This window comes from Carcharodon carcharias, chromosome 2 (assembly GCF_017639515.1).
Source record: "Carcharodon carcharias isolate sCarCar2 chromosome 2, sCarCar2.pri, whole genome shotgun sequence".
NCBI lineage: Eukaryota > Metazoa > Chordata > Chondrichthyes > Lamniformes > Lamnidae > Carcharodon > Carcharodon carcharias.
In genome coordinates, this window is record NC_054468.1 from 32115346 (window position 1) to 32127580 (window position 12235).

General features: G+C 42.4%; 1 pseudogene; it reads left to right on the forward strand.

Annotated features, from left to right (window-relative positions):
* Window positions 1–7723: 7723 nt before the first annotated feature.
* LOC121287179 lies at window positions 7724–11040 on the forward strand (annotated as a pseudogene).
* Window positions 11041–12235: the final 1195 nt, after the last annotated feature.

Genomic DNA, 12235 nt, shown 5'->3' on the forward strand with positions numbered 1-12235 from the left:
GACTAGCCACATAAATATTGTGGCTACAAGAGCAGGATATAGGCTGGGAGTTCTGCAACAAGTAACTCACCTCGTGACACCCCAAAGCTTGTCCAACGTTTACAAGGCACAAGTCAGGAGTGTGATGGAATACTCTTCACTTGCCTGGATGAGTGCAGTTCCAATAATACACAAGATGCTCAAATTATCCAGGACAAAGCAACCGCTAGATCGGCACCCCATTCACCACCAGCACACAGTCCCAGCAATGTATGCTATCTACTCGATGCACTGCAGCAACTTGCCAAGGCTCCTTCAATTACACCTTCTAAACCTGCAACCTCTACCATCTAGAAGAATATGGGCAGTAGATGCATAGGAACTCAGCCACCTGCAAATTCTCCTCCAAGTTGCACACCATTGTGACTTGGAAATGTATCACTGTTCCTTCACTGTTGCTGGGGTAAAATCCAGGAACTCCCTCTCTAACGGCACTATGAGTGTACCTAGACTCTATGGACTGCAGCAGTTACAGAAGGTGGCTTGCCACCATTTTCTCAAGGGCAATTAGGGATGCGCTAGTGACACCCACTTCACAAGAACAAATAAAAAGAAAGTAAAAAAAAATATATCCGCACATACATTTGCAATTGCAAGATAATTGGCTGCATTCTTGTGTACTGTGCCAGCTTGCTTTCGTTGTAGCCTTATCACCTGCAATCATAGAATATTACAACACAGCAGGGGGCCATTCAGCCCATTGTGCCTCTGCTGGGAACAATGACTTCAATAACTGTGATGGGAGTTACATCACTGCCAAGTACCACACAGTTGGTAATACATGATGATTGCAAAGATCCTCCTCAAGTGCCTCCTTGAGAGCTCCTTCCAGAATCGCAGTGTGGATTTTGCCTATCGAGACGCAGCACAAACAGTCTTCACTGTGTGGCAAATCCAAGAAAAATGCAAGGAACATCCAGCACTAACCGCTGCTTGTGGCCTTCTTCAATCTCATAAAAACCTTTGACTCTGTCAAATGTGAAGACTTTTGGAGTATCCTCCCCAAATTTTGTTACCTCAGAAATTTGTCACCATCCTCCACCTACCCCACTCTGACATGCAATCCTCACCAACAGGACAACCACAGTCCCTATCTCAATGAAGACTGGGGTCAAACCAGGCTGTGACATTGCACTGATCCTCTTCTCCATCTTCCTCACCACAATACTGCACCTCACCTCCAGCAAACTACCCACATGGGAGGAGATAATTTGCAGAACAGACGTGAAACTGTTCACCCTATGCCATCTTCAATGAAAAACTAAAATCACTCCAACTTCAATCATTGAGCCCTTGAATGCAGATGACATTAGTGTGTGTGTTAACTCTGAAACTCAGCTCCATGTTATTGTCAAGTCTCTCTCTGAAGCATATGCGACAATGGTTCTTTCGCTAAACACCCAGAAAACTAAGGTCCTCTTCCAATCAACTCTGACAGTGCAAGATAATACCTATCCCCATCGATTAAGATAAACAGTGAGATCATGGAAAATATGGACCATTTCTCATATCTTGGGATCTTCTTCTGGATGAAGGAAGACATAGACAACAAATTTCATCATCCCAGTGTGCCAGCTCAGCCTTCGGCTGACTGAAGAAAAGAGTTTTTGAGTATCTCAAACCCAAAACTAAAGTCATGGTTTACTGGGCAGTGATCCTCACTCTCATTGCTTCAGAGACTTGGACAACCTACAGTCAGCATCTCAAAGTACTGGAGAAGTAACACCAGCGGTGCCTTCGCAAGATCCTCTAAATCAGATCGCCGGAAAGGCAGTCTAACATCAGCTTCCGCTCCCAAGCCAACATGCCCAGCATCGAGGCACTAATCACTCAAAATCAGATCTGCAAGATGAGTTGTTCATTTGCCTGACACCAGAATCCCGTAGCAACTCAGAACTAGGTCATGTCAGGAGATTTCCAAGAGGACAGCAGAAATGCTTTCGGGATGTCCTCAGAGCATCTCTGAAGAGATCAAACATCCCCACAGACTCATGGGAGTCCCTGGCTTATGACCAACCAAAATGAAGAAGGTTTATTTGGAAGGCACCGATCACATTGAGAGACTTCGCTGGGAAAACACAAAGTCGAAGTTGAGGTGACAAAGAGAGTGCACAAACCTTCAAACAACTCATCTACCTGACCCTTCAAGCACCATCTGCCCCACATGTGGCAAAGTCTGCAGATCACTGGACTTAAAAGTTTTCTCAGAAACTATTGAACTGGAAGCAAGTCATCCTCGAGGAACAGCCTAAGACATGAGGATTTCCAAACCTTCCTTGCTGTCATGAATAAACTGTTTTAACTGATATGAATCATGTGAAGTGAACACACAACTATGTTGAAGAGTAGCAGTTATAGGCCAATAATGTAGCCCTTTGCAACTATCTGAGGCACAGTCATGTAATATATTCTACTGATCTTATCACAGACCTTAAAATAACTCTAATCTGCTGCAAAGGCTGTGCAAGCTGACAACTTCTATAACACGTGAACAATATTTACCACCTGGATCGGCATGATGTTCAGCCATAGCTAGGAGATCTATGTTTGTTATGGTTATTTGGATCATTTTTGACTCAAGCAATTGCCTAACTGACTATGGTTCACATAGTTAGACAAACACTTTTACACTTCCTATCCCTAGAGATCTTAGAAAAATATGAAGAAATTGTTGGAATTAACAGGACCCAGCCCAATGTACAGTAACACGTGTATTTAGTCTTTAACAGAATGTCTCAAAGTGAAATACATACCACAATGGAGGAGACATCAGTGCATGTGACCAAAAGCTTGGTGAAAGACATAGGGTTTAAAGAGCAAATCAGGAGGAGAGAGAGGTTTAGCGAGGAAATTCCAGAGTTTATGGCTTAAGATGGCTTACCTATGGTGAGGTGAAGGAAGTGATTGATATACAAGAAGCTAGGGTTAGGAGAATGGAGTTTCTTGGAGGGTTCTAAGACTGGAGGAAATTACAGAGATAGGCATGGGAGAGGCCATGGAGGGATTTGAACACTAGGATGAGATTTTGTGAATAGAGGCTTTGGTGGACTGGGATTCGATGTCAACCATTAAGCACAGGGGTGATGGTGATCATGTCTTAGTACAAATTAGGATGCAGGCAGCAGTGTTTTGGGATTTCAAGTTCATGTAGGATGGAAGATGGATGACTGCTGAGGAGAATACTGGAGGTAACAAAAGCATGGATGATTGATTCAACAGCAGATAGGCTTAGACAGGGATGGAGACAGGGAGAAAGTAGGGAGTCTTTGTGATGCAGAATCTTTGGGACCAGAAGCTCAGCTCAAAGAGGATGTCGATGTTGTAAACTATCTGGTTCAGCCTGATATAGTAGCCAAGGAGGGACTGGAACTGGTGGCTAGGAGAAGCGGTTTGTGACAAGGGCTGGACAGTGGCTTCCGTCTTTATGTTTAATTGGAGGACATTTCAGCTCATGTAGGACAGGATGTTGGTCAAAAAGGCAAAAGCATAATGAGTGACCACTAATGGGATAGGAGAAGAAAAGGAAATAAAGTCATGCATAACGATGCAAAAATATAAAGGGCACCATAGAATCCTTCACATCACACTGAGTGTTAAAAGTATCATGTGTTAATCTTTTAGCCCAAACGCTAAGTGATTAGTTCCTGGGCTGGCAACTTGTAGCCCACGAGCTACATGCTCATCAAAATGACATCACTTGTATTATGTTAATGACTTGTGTATCACCTGCTACATGATCGTGCAAATCGCTCACAGACATTGATGGTAACTAAAGGCTTGTTCTTTAAAAAAACTTTTATTATCATTGTACTTGTGAGAAAATAGCATTCAGTTAATGACATCTTTGTAAAAAGCTCTAAAATGTTGTTGATAATCAAATGCCTATTTTCATTAATATTAATACATCTTAATACTGATCCATCAGTGTCCTCTTGAAAAGTGCTCTTCAGATTTAACCATACTCCCTATTTTTGTGTCACTTGCAAATTTTTAATATCCCCAAGCCCATTTATATATATTAAGAACAGTAGTCCAAACACTACCTGCTGTGGCGTAGTGCTGTTTACATCATTCCAGCCCCAAAAAACTAACCATTACTCTCATTTTGCCGCCCTTTAGCCAAACACATTTCTGCTGCCATATTCACATTTGTATCTTCTACCTTTACCAGACTTGCGCAACACTAATTTTTTACGGCACGTGGGTGTCGCTGGCTAGGCCAGCATTTATTGCCTATCCCTAATTGCCCTTGAGAAGGTGGTGGTGAAGTGCCTTCTTGAACCCCTGCAGTCCCTGTGGTGTAGGTACACCCACAGTGCAGTTAGGGAGGGAGTTCCAGGATTTTGTTCCAGTGACCGTGAAGGAATGGAGGTATATTTCCAAGTCAGGATGGTGATTGGCTTGGAGGGGAACTTCCAAGTGGTGGTGTTCCCATGTGTCTGCTGCCCTTGTCCTTTCAGATGGTAATAGTTGTGGGCAAATTTAACAAAATCAACATGAATAATTTCATTCAATCTTCAAAACTCTATGGAAAGCAGATACATAGGCACTGTTTCTAAATGTGAGAAGATATCGAGACTTTATATTATGAATTACTGATTAACACTGAATAAATATTAACTGTTTTATTTTCCATAATCAATTGTTGATTACAATATTAACTTGCACTGTGTCAAATTGTTAATGCTTCTAAGGGGACACAATCACAAATCACTGTTACAGTTGACACTAATTAATGGATTCCACCCAGATATGTGAGTAAAATAACTGACACAGATGTTAGAGCATGTATCAAATTTCTTTGCTATGAAATATTCTAATTTAATGTTTCAAATTTTCTTTTGCTGCACATCAAGTTACAACGAGAAGGAAAAGAGAGGCTTTTAGCAGGTACAAGGGGAGCAAATCAGCAGAGGCATTAGTCGAGTACAGAAAGTGCAGCTTAAGAAAGCAATTAGGAGAGCAAAGAAGGGATATGAGAAATCTCTGGCTGGTAAAAGTAAGGAAAATCCCAAGATATTCTATAAGTTTATCAATGGGAAGAGGATAACCAGGGAAAGAGTAAGGCTCATAAGGGACCAAGGGGGCAATCTATAGGTGGAGCCAGAGGACATCGGTAGACTGTTGAACGAATATTTCACATCCGTCTTCACCCAAGAGAATGAGGATGAAGGTATGGAACTTGGGGAGAGGGACTGCAAGGTTCTTGAGCAAATTAAAATAGGGAGTGACAAGGTATTGGATGCGTTGGCAGGCTTAAAAGTGGACAAATCTCCAGGCCTGGATGATTTGTGTCCCAGACTGCTGTGGGAGGCAAGGGAGGAGATTGCAGGGGCTCTGACCCAAATTTTTAATTCCTCTCTGGCCACGGAGGAGGCGCCACAGGACTGGAGAACAGCTAATGTGGTTCCGCTATTTAAGAAGGGTCGTAGAGATAAGCCAGGGAACTACAGACCAGTAAGTCTCACGTCAGTGGTAGGGAAACTATTGGAGAAAATTCTGAAGGAGAGAATCTATCTCCACTTGGAGAGGCAAGGTTTGATCAGGGATAGTCAGCATGGCTTTGTCAGAGGGAAGTCATACCTAACAAATTTGATTGAATTTTTTGAGGAGGTGAACAGGTGTGTAGATGAGGATAGTGAATTTGATGCAGTTTATATGGATTTCAGCAAAGCCTTTGACAAGGTCCCACATGAGAGACTTATAAAAAAGGCAAATACACATGGGATTCAGGGTAATTTGATAAGGTGGATTCAAAATTGGCTTAGTTGTAGGAGGCAGAGGGTGATGACAGAAGGATGCTTTAGTGACTGGAAGCCAGTGTCCAGTGGCATTCCACAGGGATCTGCGCTTGGTCCCTTATTGTTGTCATTTATATAAACGACTAGTTTGCAGATGACACAAAGATTGGCCAGGTGGTTAACAGTAAGGTTGAGTGTCTTGGGAAGATATAGACGGGATAGTCAAATGGGCAGATAAGTGGCAGTTGGAATTTAGCCCTGAGAAGTGTGAGGTGATACACTTTGGACGGAATAATTTGACAAGGAAGTATTCAATGAACGGCATGACACTAGGAAGTTATGAGGTACAAAGGGTCCTTGGCGTGTGTGTCCATAGATCTTTGAAGGCAGAGGGGCATGTTAGAGGGATGGTGAAAAAGGCATATGGGACACTTGCCTTTATCAATCGAGGCATAGATTACAAAAGTAGGAAGGTCATGTTGGAGTTGTATAGAACCTTGGTGAGGCTACAGCTGGAGTGTGCAGTTCTGGTTGCCACATTATAGGAAGGATGTGATTGCACTGGAGGGGGTGCAGAGGAGATTCATCAGGATGTTGCCTGGGATGAAACATTTAAGTTATGAAGAGAGGTTGGATAGACTTGGGTTGTTTTCGTTGGAGCAGAGAAGACTGAGGGGTGATCTGATTGAGGTGTACAAGATTTTGAGGAGCATGGACAGGATGGATAAGGAGCAGCTGTTCCCCTTAGTTGAAGGGTCAGTCACGAGGGGCCACAAGTTCAAGGTGAGGGGCAGGAGGTTTAGGGGGGATGTGAGGAAAAACCTTTTTACCCAGAGGGTGGTGACGGTCTGGAATGCACTGCCTGGGAGGGTGGTGGAGGTAGGTTGCCTCACATCCTTTAAAAAGTACCTGGATGAGCACTTGGCACTTCATAACATTCAAGGCTATGGGCCAAGTGCTGGTAAATGGGACTATGTAGGTAGGTCAGGTGTTTTTCATGTGTCGGTGCAGCTTCGATGGGCCGAAGGGCCTCTTCTGCACTGTGTGATTCTGTGATCTATTCTATCTACATCATGAGAACGATCACTAAAATATAATTTTATTGTTGCTGTAGTGAGTGTTCTCAGTGGTGCTCAGGATGGTATGGTTGGCACTTGGGTTGTTCAGGTTTGTGTCTGGGACCACAAACAGGCTAATACATCCTGATGAATTTTTTCAGTCTCCACAGGTTATGGCAGGTAAAAAAAAATTCTGATAACTTCTTTAAAATCTATTTTCTACAAATATTTTTTGGCGTGATTCCAAACAGTTCGCCTTTTGTATCACAGAGGTTCAGAAGACATAGCTTAACATGCTTGGTCTATTTGATAGGTGTACCTGTGACAAATGGGACCCTGCCTGACCTCCACCCTAAGCAAATGAAATTGAAAAAATCACCACTACTCTTTGGAGAAACCCAGTTACAAATCTCAGCTGAGGGTGGAATTCAAAATCAGTTGTACAGATAAAATGTCTGTTTTGGGCTTCTTCCCAAAATTTTTATTCATGTTCAGTACAAATGTCAGCCTCTGTAGGTTTAACCAAAGATAGCCTAATGCATAAAGTATATTGTATATTTATGTTGCAGGGCAAACAATTTACCTTTTTAACATTATGTTATGCATCTGGAAAAGATGTTAATAGATATGCTTGATCTCTTGGCAAGGACAGAAAAAAGCAACAATAATAGACCATATTGCTCAAGCTAAAATTACTGATTTAAGTTTATAACCAGATGTATTTTTTTACAGAAGCAATGATAAATCAGCAGGTTAAAAATATCAACATTCTTTAATGACTTCAGCAGATTAACATTATTTTGAGATTCTTAGGGTGGAATTGTCCCAGATTTGCACTAAGTACGGTAGTGGACAGGAAAAAGAACGTTTTACCCACTGGCCGCAATGGTGGCCACTCATGCCTATCATCCCAATCCAGCCTCGTTAATCATGTTTTCCTGGGAAACGTGCCGTATTGATGGTGGGTGGGCTCCGATTTGGCCGCCACACCGTCACCTCGCTGCTTCATCATACCGGGCACCACATTTAAAATGCAGCCACTTGCACACTTCTCAGTGCTTCTGGCCCAGGACTGCTCCAAAGAAGACATGGCCCCAAAAAGCAAGAAGACTGCAGCCTCCAGGTTTAGTGACACATCCCTTGAGCCATGGAGGCCCACCAAGGTGTCCTCCAGCTCTACTCTGGCCGTAGGAAGGGCAGCAACAGTACCACTCCGACTTGGTAGGCGATGGCAGTGGTGGTCAGGGCCAATGCTGCACTGAAGAGGTTGGCTATTCAATGCAAATAGAGGATGAATGATCTCATCCATGCCGCCAGGGTAAGGCAACATCTTATCACTCTAAACTCACACACTCAAGCCAATCACACATTCACTGGCATTTCACTCACTGCCAGCTCAAGGGACATCACCACTCAATCTCACATGCACACCCTCACACCTCCATCTGGCCTCATCTCCTCTGGACACTGCCTCCTCAGCACTTAACATCTGTGCCACTTGCACAGATCAACTTGTGCCCCCACACACATCCTGGGATACCCCCCTTCACCAGTACAGTCCTCGACCTGCAGCCTCTCCCCTTGCCTGAGGCCACTTCTCCCCCTACCCAAGCAAGATCTAGCCCTGCAACCATTGAAAAGTCACCCGTAACTTATGGCTGGTCTGGTAGGTAGAGACCTGCCTGTGAACCCCCCTAAAGGTGATGTGATGCTGTCAGTGAGGCCTGGCACTGATGACTGTGAGTGCTCCCGAAGCAAGATAGGAAAACAAACCTCCAAGTCCTGAGTGAAGTGCAGCTCGCCAAGTGCACATTGCTTATGGACAGTTGGCCAATGTGCTCTGATGATCCAGTGTGGGGGGATGATTCCGGTGAGCTGAGCTTATAGTCATATGCAGTTGTATTATAATGAAGTTCCCGACATTCGACAGTGGGAAACGCAGCCTGCCATTGATGGGCAGAGTGGACGATTGTAAACTGGTTTCATGTTGTCGTGAAACTGATTTTTGGCCTTCTCGCCATATTGTCCGCTCACACTGCCGAACACGCTGGACACCGCCAGGCATGGAAAATTCCGCCCTTAGTATCCTTGAATAATTTCATCTACACCTCAGCCTCTATTGAGTTGTGCCATGTCAAAGTGATTTAGGTATACGACTTGACCCAGTGAATTAGGCAAATTAAAGCAATTGCCATGAGCAGCCACAGAGTTCCTAATCAGGCTAGGTTTTAAAGACACAAGCTGTATCATACCTGATAAACAAACCTGCTGAAATAGCCATGCTTCTTGCCAGTGATTTATTGGTGAGGTAGCATTAGATAATGATTTAGTCTTGTTATCACAGTAGCAAATTGCAACATAATTGAAGGAAAAGTAAGCCAATTTTTAATTCAGTGAGTAACTGTTTACAAACAGGTGTTCTATACAACATTAGATTACACATCAAAACAAAGTGCTTTCATTCTTTGTGTATTCACATTTTAAGTTGGCCATCGTTGTTTGATCATGTCCTTTTTGGTTTCAGGGAAGGAGAGAACAGGTTATCACGTTAGCATTTACATAAGAACAATGGTCCAGAATGTCAAGTGCTTCTGGTATTGGTTGCTGCTGTTTTCACTTTCTGCAGTTTGCCAACAGCCTAGCTCAAGTCTTTAAATTGCACAAACCATCTTTTTATTTGTATTGAAAATGCATGTCTTTCCTTTCTTTACAGGTGACATTTTGAGCTTGAAGATCTTTCGTAGTTGGGAATTCAATACCAGCTATCCCACCTGATCGGTCCTGTTCCCACTGGTCACAGCTGGCTTTTCCTTCATAGTCCTGAAAAATTTACACAATTCTGGCCTTTTTGGTAGTATTCTAAACAGTTACAATTTGTTGGTTTTCCCTAGAATTTACCTGACATGCCTGTCCTTTACACTGGACTATTCTATATACCATTTAGCTTGTCTCTGGGGAGCAGATCCATGGCATGCTTTAGTACTGCTGAATGGGTCACACGTGATGCTGGATTTTTACACCAGGACATTTTCAAATGTTATAGAAGGAGCTCTGCATTATTGCTGGTGTTGGTGGCAGTAGACACAACACAAGCACGAGTAGCACCACATCCTAGAAAAAAGGAAAGGAGGAACAAAAAACATCTTATTGGGATTATTTCAGTTTCCAGCTTTTTTAACAGACCTACATTCATTGGTTATGCTTTAGTGCCAATGCTCCTGTGGCTTTCTCGTGATCAGAAAGGCACATTTCAATTCAGTTTAAGAACAATATTAAAGAGATCCTTTGGCTTTTTTTCACCTGTAATTGTAGCCACTTGCATTTTCATTATTATAGATACGCTATATTTTGCTTTATTGTTTTCTGAAATTGACCGGTTTTTGAAAGATGGAAATATCATACATAAACACATTGTTTATCTAAGCAAGCATCTAGTTTTAACTCCACTCAATTTTATTCAGTATAACTTGGATCCAGAAAACCTTTCTGCACATGGGAGGCATCCCTGGTTTACACACCTGTCTGTTAATGGGCTTGTGATGTTCGGTGCTCTTCACTTGTCAGCTGTTGTATCTGCTATCAGAATTATAACCCACAAATTTGTCTGCACAGATCGATGTCATGTCCCAAGGAAACAGCAGTTTGAAAATAGATTATTAATGGAGTTTCCTGCCACTCCTTCAATTATTGAGTATTTAATTTTGGTTTATTTTGTTCCTCTGATCATCCTGTCCTTCTTTAGTCATCAGGAAGCACAGTTTCTTAGTCCACTCATTATACCAGTTGTTATACACAATGTTTTAAGTTATGACATGTTGAGGGGGAAAGCTGCAATTGTTGTGTTTAACATTTAATGTTCAGTACTTTTTGGCTGTCTGCACCAGGGTGGATTAATTCCTTGTCTGTCTTATTTAGAAAAAGCTTTGCATTCAAAGGATCCTGTGGCTAACCAGCCTGAGCACAGTTTGATATTTTACCACACCTATATGCCTCCTAGGTATCTCCTGAACATCAGATCAGACCAAGAGTCTACCAGAATCATTGACTTGGGAGGATCTGATGTTTCTGTCCTTAATAACACAGTGAATGAGCTACTTGGCAATTTATCTTCCAAACACATTAAGAGTAACCAAATAAATATCTATATCATTGCACTGGTGCTGTTGAATACATCATTAAATACTGTGATTTTCAATGGGTAACTGTGACATCCTTCTTCCCTCATTTATCTATGGAAGATCCTCCTGAAATTCCTCTTCTTTTTTCTAAAGATGGATTGAACCAACTGAGTCTTTTTATTTTCAAGGTGTACAAGGTACACAAGAAGTCAAAGAATTCAGTATCTTAATGGACCTCTATTTACATATTAGCATAAGAAATAGGAGCTGAAGTCGGCCATATGGCCCTTCAAGTTTGCTCTGCTATTTTCTTAGATTATGGCTAATCTTTGACCTCAATTCTATTTTTTCACCACAAGCCCATATCATTTCACTCCCCTACAGTCCAAATATCTATCTATCTCAGCCTTTAATATACTGAGCATCCACAACCCAATGGGTTAGAGAATTTTAAAATTTTACCATTTTGAGTAAAGAACTTCTTCCTCATCTCAGTCTTGAGTGATTGACCCCTTATCCTGAGACAATGGCCCAAATTTTCATAGGGACGGAAGGGGTCTCTGGCTTAGCCAAAATGGCACCGGAGTCCCAATTCCAGAAGTCGTGCCCCCGAACCTGGTACCCACCATTTTTGCCAGGGTCTTAGTAGGATGTGCAAAACACAGCACTTGGGCTTTAGCTATCTGAGCAAAATATCTAAGGCTGCCGGACTCATTTGAAGAGATAGTTCAGGGACCCCTTTGGGAGAGATCAAGTGCCCTTTGGGAGAGGTAAAGTGCCCTATGGGGTTGTTAAAATTAGACATGAATGTGCATAAAAACTGGATAAACTCATTGGAACTGTCACGCTGTCATGACATAGATATACACTTTAATTTTTTCAAAGAAAAACAGTCTGCTATGACTGCTTACAATTTCACTACTCTCTTGACGTAAGCCTGAGGGTTGTCATTATAGGAATAGTGCTGCATGACTGATTCCGCAATGATTCATTATCACAGTGTGTTGGGGCAAGGGGGAAACGGGCTATAAGTTCATAGTTTGATTGATGGCTCCAAGTGATTGTATAGTTTTTAAAAATTCATTTAGGGGATGTGGGCATCGCTGAGTAGGCCAGCATTTATTGTCTATCCCAATTGCTCTTGCTCCTTGAACTGCTGCAGTCCCTATGGTGTAGGTACACCCACAGTACTGTTAGGGAGTTCCAGGATTTTGACCCAGCAACAGTGAAGGAACGATGATATATTTCCAAGTCAGGATTGTGAGTGACTTGAAGGGGA